Below are 12,226 nucleotides of genomic sequence, written 5' to 3'. Positions count from 1 at the left end.
GATGATGACTATGATGAAATCTAGTAGGAGACGACCTTAGAAACTCATAACGAATTACTATCTTATTTTAATTAAACTTGTTGTATTTTGAATTTCCAAATGTTCTACTTTGAATTTTCATGTTGTACTTGACAATTTATGCTATGAAATGAAACCGGTAATTAATTATTGTCACAAATAGTGTTATGTGTGATGAGCAATCTATTTCGTCTCACTCCGATGTTTCCGCCATCGGTTGGGGTGTGACAAGCTCAAGCTTGAGAACCTACCAATGAGTCGAGCTCGAGCTTACATAAGTGAATCGAGCTCGAGCTCGGACTCGGAGCGGCGCGTTTGCACCCCAACCTGTAGGGCTGCAAACGAACCAACCGAACACAAACAAGACCTTGTTCGTATTTGTTTATTAAGAAATATGTGTGTTCACAAACTGTTCATGAACACTTACCAAACGAGATTTTATGTTCGTGTTCGTTGGTTAAGGAAATGAACTTGTTCATGTTCGTTGTGTTTGTTTGTTAACTTTAGGCATCGAACACAAGTGAGCACAAACTAATGTTAATGAACATAAATGGAAACAAACGAACACAAACAAGCATTCATAAACATAATATATAATACATTGTCACTTATTAAATATTTTATTTGTCGGAATTTTGAAGTATTTAAATAAATTATAAAAAATAAAAACACTAATGAGCAATCAAACACAAACGAACACGTTGCCGAACGTTTACGAACATAAACAAACGAACGCGACCTCTGTTCATGTTCATTCATTTAACTAAACGAACGAAATTTTTTGTTCGTGTTCGTTTGTTTAATAAACAAACGAACTTCCCGCCGAACGGTTCACAAACTGTTCACCGTACGTTTGGTTCGTTTGCAGCCCTACCTACCTGCGACCCACTCACCCACCTTACGGTCGTGGGTTCGAGTCCCACGGTGGGCGCCAATGAAGAAACAAGGTTCATCTGGAGAAGGATTCGAACTGATTTGTACAAGAGACCGTGAATCCCACCTTGTTCTTCCTCTTAAACCTAGACCTGCAATGGAGAAAAGAGAAAAGTGGGGATGTAGAGATGGCGGGGAAGAATCCCTATTTCCAGCTAAAAAAAGTGTGGCGGCTCCATATTCTCTACCCTGATAATGAGGTGAACACCTCTTTATATAGGAGACATGATTTTCCCCTAACCTCAATGGGCCAAGCCTACTTAGGGTAGGGGTGTGCACGGTTCGGTTCGGTTCGGTTTTTGGGTAAAACCAAAACCGTAACCGAAAGTTCGGTTTTTGGTTTTTAAAAACCGTTCGATTTAGGTTTTTTTGGTTTCGGTTATTTCGGTTTTAGGGGTTATCTCTACAAGCCCCCAGCCCATTATAGTGTAAAGTGCATCGTGTTGGGCATCGCGGTTGGGTTAGTAAGCAATAATAAATATTCATATAAAAAGCGATACGTAACGAAAATGTCCGATCATTTGGGCCAGGTCCAATACCATACCCCATCATGCGCTTTTAGCCATCGCCGCCTCCGACCTTAGGCCGCTCTCCGCCTCCCAAATCCTACCATCGTATTTTTATTTTTGTTCGTTTACATTGTATCAAAATACGGTAAAAAAAATCTTTTTGAACGTTAACCTTAATGTTTTTGGTCTATATCCGCCACTGTTTGGCATGTACATGTACATCCAAAACTGGCTGACGTCTAAGGGGTTGTTTGGCAACATCTGAATGGTTAATTGTTGAACCAGTAATAGATCTGGACCATTAAGTGCTGAACCAGTAAGAGGTCTGAACCATTAAAAGCCTGTATAATGCTCAACCGTTCAGTAAGAGGTCTGAACCATTAAAAGCCTGTATAATGCTTAACCGTTCAGAGGCTAGGCTGACCAATTCAGATTAGAGGTCTTAACCATTCAGACTTTGTATAATACTTAACGATTCAGAGGCAAATGTCTGAATCATCAGACATCTGCTCGTAAAACAAACAGTCTGAACCATTAAGTGCTGAATCAGTAAAGGTCTGAACCATTAAGAGCCTCGTTAAGAGGTAAACAAACAACCCCTAAATTGATTAACACGTTTACTAACCGATCCACAACGAATTTTGCAAAATATGATATTTCTATATATCTACTTCCAACTATTTAGTCGGCATACGAAATTAAAAATGTGAATGTTGGCCTTCGTTGTTAGTTGGTAGTCACTCCCAATAAACAACCTGGCTCAAATCTATAGGATGGTACGGTTTACCTTTAATGCACAAATCATTTTCACATGATTGTTTTCAAGGTTACAAAGTTTTTCCCTTTATTTCCCCAACAGTCTAAAAACTATTGGTGCGTAATGTATATTTATAAATCATAATGTTTTGATACGTCTAGAATGGCTTGTTGGTGAAAACCTAATTAAAGGTGATGGAGATCATCATTTTAAAGCTATGATCTTGATAGAATTAGTGATTACACCACTAACCATTTTTATATTGATGAAGTAAATCTCTATCCTAAATCCACTTTATTAGGAAGTTTTAGGAAACAAGTTGGGATTATTTATAATATGGAGGATAAAATATCTATCTATCTAATATAATAAAAAAAACAACTTTTGTACATATGTCATTCATTGAATGTATTCTCAAATCTATACTTATCTTATATTAACTAAACTAGGTTAGAACCCCGTGTATTACACGGGTTGAATAAATATAATTTTATATATTAAGTAATAAAATAGTTACATCTTTTAAAAACTCGTGTATTGCACGATTTGAATAAACACATGTCTTACACGAATAATTTAATCGGTTAACACATTTAGTAATCAAGATGTCTCTTCTAACAAAATAAATGAACTTTGAGTTACTATTTACTTATTGTAACATCTCACTTTATTTTTTATTAGGTTAAAGAGTTGTGTATTACATTGTTTAAAACATTTTACTTTGTTTTTTATTTATTATTAGGTTAGAAACTTACGTATTACCTGATGTTGGATAATCAGCAGGAAAAAAGAAAAGAAATATTTTAGTAAAAAATATTAAATATATAAAAGATAAACTAGATATTATGATTTAATATTATTATTTCATTGAAGTGTAAAATGGGATACTGGAATCATTTATTAGAAGTAGGATTCTAAATATACAACATGTATAAAAATATATATAAAACGCTAACATATTTTTTTTAGATTTTAATAATTAATATATGATTATAATAATTAATATATTATTTTCAGTTATCTTTGTCTTTATCATTAAAATCTCTTCTACAAATTTTAAATTTTAAATTTAATATTATCAATAACTGATTTTCCATAATAAATATTTAGAAAAATAATTAAGACTGTCTCATAGAGCGCCATGTGTCCCTAACATGATGTGTTTTCTAACAAAATGAACTTTGAGGTACTATTTACTTATTGTAACATCTCACTTTATTTTTTATTAGGTTAAAGAATTGTGTATTACATTGTTTAAAACATTTTATTTTGTTTTTTTATTTGTTATTAGGTTAGAACTTACGTATTACCTGATGTTGGATAATCAGTAGGAAAAAAGAAAAGAAATATTTTAGTAAAAATATTAAATATATAAAAGATAAGCTAGATATTATGATTTAATATTATTATTTCACTAGAGTGTAAAATGGGATTTTGGAATCATTTATTAGAAGTATGATTCTAAATATACCACACGTATAAAATATATATATAAAAGCTAATATATTTTTTTAGATTTTAATAATTAATATATAATTATAATAATTAATATATTATTTTCAGTCATCTTTTTCTTTATCATTAAAATCTCTTCTACAAATTTTAAATTTTAAATTTAATATTATCAATAACTGATTTTCCATAATAAATATTTAGAAAAATAATTAAGACTGTCCCATAGAGCGCCATGTGTCCCTAACATGGTTTCTTTTATTATATAGTATAGATAAATAAATAATAAATTAATATTAAATTTTATCATACTTTAATAAAATATTATCCTAAAATCTAAATTGTTGATTTAATATATTTTTAAAACAAATACCTCTCTTTCCTACTTATCTTATATTAAATATATAAATAAGAAATTAATATTAAATGTTATCCTAATTTATTAAAAATATAACTTTTTTTATTATTTGGTACACAAAATTATATTTATTCAACTCGTGTAAAACGCGGGGTTTTTAAAAATATAATTTTTTATTATTTGCTATACAAAGTTACATTTATATAACTCGTGTGATACTCGAAGTTTCTAAAAATATAACCTTTTTTATCATTTGCTATGTAAAATTAGATTTATTCAACACGTGTAATACACGGGGTTTTTTAAGGATATAATTTTTTTTATTATTTGGTAGATTTTTCAACCCGACTATATACGGTTTTTTAAAGATACAACGTTTTTAGTATTTAATATATAAAATTACATTTATTTAATCTGTATAATACACATTTTAAAGATATAACTCTTTCTTAAATCTATTCAACATGTGTAATATACGAAGATTTTAAGAATGTAATTTTTTATTATTTGGTAGATTTATTCAACCCGATTATACACGAGTTTTTTTTAAAAGATACGACGTTTTTAGTATTTAGTATACAAAATTACATTTATTTATTCTGTGTAATACACATGGTTTTTAAAGATATAACTTTTTTATTATTTGATATATAAAATTACATTTATTTAACCCGTACAATATACGGGGTTCATAAAGATATAAATTTTTATTATTTAAATATATAAAATTACATTTATTCAACCCGTGTAATACACGAGGTTCTAACCTAGTTTTTTTTATATATTTAAAATATGAAAAAAGTTGTTTTTATTCAAAAGAAAAAAATATGTATTTTACTTATTTTATATAGGTGTACAATATACCTAATGTAGTTGATATATAACAAAGGTAACTAAACAGGTAGGGTTCGGGTCAACCCGATTGGGTTGACGGGTTGACTCATTTAACCTATTTATACTATAGTATATTTTTTACAATATGATTTATGTCATAAACTAAACTGGGAGTATATTTTATGTCATAACTTAAACTTGAAAAGAAAATTTGTCATAAGATTTTATAATTAAATGTAACTGTACTATATACATTTATGTTTTTTTAATAAATTTTAGCTTTAATATATTAATTTGCGAAAAAAAATAAAAAATGTAAAAATTGGGTTGAACGGTTGTGTTTGAGTTAACCGGCGAATATCCGGTTTGGGATAAATAACTCAAATCTGATTACTATGAATATTTAACCTGCTTAAGTACATGTAAATTGTTATTGAAAGACTGGTTGGTGACCTTTTTATAACAAGACCATACCATATGGACTGAAAGTGATTATGTGTCAAACTTAATAGATTAAAGAAAAGTTGCAAATGAACAGTTCGGCTAGCTATTTATAGGCAGTGGCATCAGGATAGAGTGAGTGCTGGCCGATCGACTGACCTGCTGTTCGATCGAACATGCTGTTCGATCGGTTTGCCTGTTCAATCGGCTGGGCTAGCCGATCGGTTAGCATGGTCAACAAAAGTCAGCACTTAACAATTACGTGCCATATCCTGATCTACTATTCTATCTAACATACAAACATACATATATTGTTTACAGATATTACAAAACATGACTACATACTGACGGAAGCTACAGACGTTATTGTACTAACAGTTTACTCATGACGTCGTGAGTCATGGAGAACAATAAATTTCGGTAGCGTAAATAATTATGGTTCAAGAGGTTATTCATGGTCTCCAGGAATTTATGCTGATAAAACTATATATTTCATGGTTTCAAATTATTGGAATCCATTAGGTGAGAGGACCATTGTTGCTTTCGATGTTCTTTCTGAGACTTTCAGAATGCTTCGTTTTCCAGAGAGTATGTAACACCTCGTAAAATCACGACCAATAAATGAAGACACGTGGCATGGACTTTAAACGTGTAATGGATTGATCTGCAGGGACTAAAATTGTCAAACAATGTAAATATGTTGGTAAAAGGATCCAAAGTGTCAACATGCCATTCTTGTGCCTATGATTGACCTCATACGACATTCGTATTCTTTGATGAATAATTTGTCGAACATTGGAAGTCGTTTGTGCTTAAAATAAGGTTTTACGAAACATAAGGGTTAAAAGTGTCAACATGTTAAATGTTACCTTTGAGTGACCTTTTAACGATCCCAAAAACATTGTAATAATTGTTTATTTAGTTCACAAGAATGTTAGATATTAATTTTGTGGAGTTTTGATGAAAACAAGACTTTTCGAGTGATAATACAACTAACCGGGAGCTTAACGGAGTTAGATAATGACCCAAGGTCCTTAAAAGTTAACTATGGGGGTCCTAAATGCAATAAATTGAACTTAAATAAAGTTAAAATGGACCAGGGACTGAAATTGCAAGATTTGCAAACTTTTAACCGATTCTCCCCATTGCCGCGGGCCGCGTAAGCCAAGACCAATGCTTACGCGGGCCGCGTGAGAGTGCCAGATGCAGAAAAACAAGACAACTGCAAGTTCAGTCAGTTCCACCGCCTTTGCATGCCCCAAATCGATACCAGGGACTGTGCCAATAGTTTTTCATGCACTAGGGACACCTGGAATCATCAGGAATCATTGTAGGGACATGTGGATTGATCATATGAGATGGAAATTGCTATATAAAGGACTTGTAGTTCACTTGTTCATTTGCACAATTCAAATTCACTTCAAATCACTTTCTCTAGAGCTTCCTGGAGTTCAAGAGAGTTGTCTTCTGTTCTATTTTCGTGCTAAGGACACTAGTAAGTATTCTTAGCATCTTACGTTCAAGTTTTAATAGTTTAATGACCAAAAGTCAAAGCTATCGTAATTAAGCTTTGACTTAGTGATTAATCACTAATGGTCCAGCCATTATTCGAATTGAAAGTGGCTATGAGTTGGTAATTATGTAGGTAATAAACCCTTAAAAGGGCACCTACTGATTCTCACTGTAACTTGGTCAATTGTCGGGTCAAACTTTTTATTAAAAAGTCAACAGAATCTGTTTTTGCAAATAAATTCATAACTAGTAATGCAGAGGTTATGGAACATGTTTAAACACTAAAATAACTTGGTAAATAATATAAGAACATGTTTAGGCATGTTCAAACCGACAATTCTGAGTTTAGGCTCGGTTCGCAACCGAAAGTTGCAAAAGTAGACTTTTGCTTTGACTTTCAGTTCTGACCCGATTTAGCTTAGTTTAGATATGCCTTAGGGTTCCATTAGAACCATATTACATGTTAGTATAACCCTCTGAGATTATACTATATGGTTCCTATTTAATCCGAATCATTTGCATGTTTCCGTTAAATGTTTAATTGTTGACCATTATGCCCTCTTGATATAAAAACGAGATTTTTGAAAATGTGAGAGGACAAAAACCTTTATTACTGATTTATAATCATGTCCTAAAATTTGACATCAGTTTGTGGTCTAAATTAGGAGTTATGCTCAATATCATAAATTGAAGTCATTTATTAATAAAACGGCATTTTCGGCATAAAACCTATTTAAACCCAAATTTTAACGCCAAACTTTATACCTACTGATATAATATAATATTTAGGGATTTTTGGAAATTTTTATTAAATTTTAAAGTGATCATAACATAGGGTTCTTGCGTTGACTCGGTAATTGTCGGTTATGCCCTTTTTGCTAATAAAATGAGTTTTACATAACATTTTGTAACGCCCTAACACGCTTTTACTGAAAAGACGTAGCGGAAATTCATACCATAAAATTTCTTCCATTAAAAACGTCTTAATATACTCGAAGTCCATTTAAAGGTTACAATTTTACAATAAATACATCAATAGAACTCATTTGCGAAATAGAAACATAAACTATGTTTGCTAAATTACTTATTCAAGCATCCCTTACAATCTAACTTGTGACTCGATCCTTAATCTTCAGTCCTCGGTGATCCTCCGAGCCTCGCACAACCTACACTCACCATACCAATTCACACGTTAGTACACATTATGAACGTAACAAGATTCATACTCTTTTACTTTCCATTCCGTTATTCCTCTATGTAAGGCGTTTCCGTCTGAGTATCCATTTCCTGGTGAGACTTCAACATTGTACCTGCATTATACTTTATTCTCAAGGTACACTATTAATAGCATCAATACTCAATCGTATTGAAAACATACGAGCGTACTTACATGCCTATTGGCATACATTTATACATACATACTTGCATCCACATATAAAACGAATCATAACTATACCCGTGCATACCCTCACTAGTGAAAACTATACTTACACACATACATATGTACCCACGTAATTAATTCATTACCCCGCATACTCACTCACATATCCCGTTCCTACTCACACATCAATAACACTTTTAAATATCTTTCGGGTATGCTTCGGATCTTTGAGAATGAGTTCCATTCTCACCCGTAACTTACCAAGCCCTTTGGTAGGTTTGAGGTGCATTATAAAAACTTATCAAGGCTTGGAATGGGTTCACGGGGCCCGAAATCGAAGGAAAACGAATGATTACGTAAACCTTATAAGTTGCACCTGACCTCCACCGTAAGCTACGGTGGCTACCGTAGCTTACGGTGGCCATAAACCCTTACTGTACATTTCTCTGCCTTACGGAAGGAAGAAAGGCCCAGTACCTACCGTAGCTTACGGTGGCTACCATAAGCTACGGTAGAGCCTAGTTCAGCCTACTATTTAGAAACTAAAACTCGCATAACTTGCTCGTTTTGCATCCGTTTCACTTGAAACTTATTTCTAATTGTCCGTAAAACATTTCCCTACATATTAGACTAAGAATCCCTTCCCCGGGTCCTTAATCCTTACGAATTTCATTACCGCTACCTTACTTATACATGCTTATTCAACCCGTTTAATCACATCAAATTACCTTCGACTTACATAACTACCCTCGTCTAACTAGATCAATACTTTATCTTAAAACTTCCATTATTTCATAACCTTACATATTTTCCCCCACATTCATAAACATAAAAACTCTATATACATACTAAGAAGTGAGTCGGAAGTCACTTACCTTGTGCTCGCCGTGTTTATGCTAGTTTCTTTGCCTCCTCTTTGACCCGTTTGCCTCCCATGATATGGTCCATCTTGACATGGTTCTTATTCTTTCAAGCTATCATATTTACAACATTGTTAGCATATATGCTCATACGTAATAACATCCATTTCCAACACATGGGTCACATTGACTTTCACTAGTCCATTATAACATACACAAGTCCTCCTTTAACAATTATTTTATTCCAATTCCACACAATTTAACATATCATCAAAATAACACATGGTGATCTATTAGGCATCACATTATCTTCCTAATCTTACAATCATGTTGGATAAGCCTAGTCACAACATTTCTACATTCATTGACTTTCAGAAAGTCAACTATCAAGCAACCTAAATTCCAATCTAAACACACACATACATCAGATCGTGGCATGTTAGAACATAACCATTATACTAAATACACTTCACACTCATGTAGTAAGACACATACAACCACATTCACCTAGATTTCACATATGTACATAAACAACTTCCATTCATACTAGTATTTATGTAATCGTACATGTAGCATCATAACCCATGATTCGCCAACCTAAATCATCATTCTAATATTTCTTTGTAGGATCGTGTTATGACCCGAACGAGTCGTTCAGAGGAGTTTTGATCGGTTTCAGATGCGGAAAATAAGAAACAGACTTTGAAACAACTAGCAATTCACTTTAAACACCTTTCTGATTGATATATAACAGATTACACGCAAAAGAAAAACCGGCAGCACCTCGGTATCCAAGTTCACAACTTATACAACTGATTTCGTTTCACAGATATTTATAGTGCAAGGGGTTTCACTTGAAAGTGTCAAGAACCATTTCAAGCGGAATCACTTGATTGTGATTTCGCTTGAAACAGTCACTTGACATTTCAAGCGGAATCATGTCCATTCAAGCGAAATCAGCTTTAAACACATATAATCCTATTTTCTCGTACAACGTGCCCTGATCTAACATATCTAGTACAAGACTCGATACAAGACGAAGTCGACAGATGTATGCACTAACAGACTCCCCCTCGGATGTTGACGAGTCGTAAGTGTCGAGTCTTCTCATCTTCAATATTTATCAGTCTTCGGGCTTTACTCTTTCGAAACTTTTCTCTAAAATCTTCAGACTCCCCCTTTCGATGTGCTGGCATTCCTTAAGTTCATCAGCATCATCAGCTTCAGGATCATGATCTGGCTCACACTTTATCCATAGAATCCTCAGGTATCGGAACCTGGCTCTCTAACACACCACTTTGATGTTGTTCCAAGATCTTGACCTAGCTCTCATCCAGCTCAGGTTATCTGCACAATCTCTTCCTCAAAGTAAAATTTCATAACAATTTAAAATAAAATTGTATGCACCAACTCAGATTTCTTCTCAAATTTAATCAGAATGATTTATCAACGATAATCCTGATGAACCACTTGTTGATTTGTTTTAAAAACATATTCGTTGTGAAAAACACAGACTCCCCCTCACAAAATGGTCATCATGTTCAGCACTTGGAATTTTGAAAATCAGTTCTCCAACATCAGTTGTCAAAAATCTTTTTGAATTTTTCAAAATATAATGCTAAAACACATAGAAAATATTTTTGGATTTTTCATATGAAATGCAATAAAGAAATATTTACAGACAATATTTTTGTGAGTTTGTGTAAGAGGATCATATCAGTTTATGAGACAAATCACTAACATCGTTAAGCTTCATTTTCATTTTAAGTTCTAAACAATTCACTTAGATTGTCAGTATATCGGTCCACTTAAATTTTCACACAAAGTTCAACTGTTTCGAGATACGAGATTAATGTCTTAAGAACTTAAACTTATTCGCGTGTCTCACTACTTGAATATACTCCCGTATCCATATCCCAATATTCAGTCTTACAGGTGAGTATACCACAAATGATAAATGTAAAGGAGTTAGATGCAAAACCGTGAGAGCTCAGGTCAGAACTTCCGTTCAGCAGAGAGATGACGGCTCGACTATTGGTGTGTCCCCTTTAGAGGATCTTTTCTTCAACAACAATGATTATCAATTTTATTGTTTCATCATTTTTGCTGAGGGCGAGCTTATATTTCAAAGCATTTTGCAAAGTATTATACGAGGACTAGGTCAGAATTCCCATTCAGCAGAAGTCTCGGGATAATACCCCAGATATCACTGAGTATAAAGACCTAGTATCTCAGAAAGAGGGACCTTTCAAACAAGATTTCGGGGGTTACCCATATATCCAAGAAATTGTTACCCACGATATAAGCAAGTTTGAAATTTAGGTTTATATCTCGTCACAGTCTACTAAATGTGTAAAAACCTACTGGCATATCATCAGTGAGATTGTTTAGCACATTTTTAACTTTCCATTTCTTTAGTATGTTGTGATAGTCCACTGATGTACTATCATTTCCTCTTTTTTCACAACAAAACTCATTTTTGATTTTATCATGTTTTTTACTTTTTCAAATTTTCTAATGTTTTTGGATTTTATGAAATTTTTACTCCCCCTAAAATGCAAACACATTTAAAGAAATTTGAAACCAAACTATACAGAAAGTTGACAACCGATATCAAATCACATCAATTCGCCATCCAATTGGCATAAACAATCAGAACTCCCCCTTTCAACAAACTATTTTCTCATTAAGATTTCAAAACACTTAAGTTTGTTTTAATCAAAATGATTTTTTCCAGAAAATAAGTTTGTTTTTACCACTTGTAGGTTAGGGTTCATCATCTTGTTCAATCTTAACCACTTGTAGTAAATCAAGTACAATTTAATGTCCTTGATTTACCATTTTGCAAATATGCACAATTAAAACCTCTGTATCAGTTGTAAGAACAAACTTGTACCAATTGTAAGTAAACACTTGTAGGAATATCACATCTACATAAATTATTTTTACCAACAAAGATGCCGATTCCTGCTTTACACTTACCAACCTGGAAGCTCCAGCAATTCCTGCGCTGATAAAAATTTCAACAACATAAAATTTATTCACAAAAAAAAATTCAAGAATGATGCTGATTCCTGATCCACAATTACAAACTTGGGATCTCCGGCAAGTCAGGTTTTTCAATGAAAGAAAATGTCCACCCAAGCCTGACCAGCCTTGGGTGATACCAAC

This window comes from Helianthus annuus, chromosome 16 (genome assembly GCF_002127325.2).
Source record: "Helianthus annuus cultivar XRQ/B chromosome 16, HanXRQr2.0-SUNRISE, whole genome shotgun sequence".
In the NCBI taxonomy this organism is placed as follows: Eukaryota; Viridiplantae; Streptophyta; class Magnoliopsida; order Asterales; family Asteraceae; genus Helianthus; species Helianthus annuus.
The sequence above is the reverse complement of the archived record's forward strand: the minus strand, read 5'-3'. Positions refer to the sequence as shown.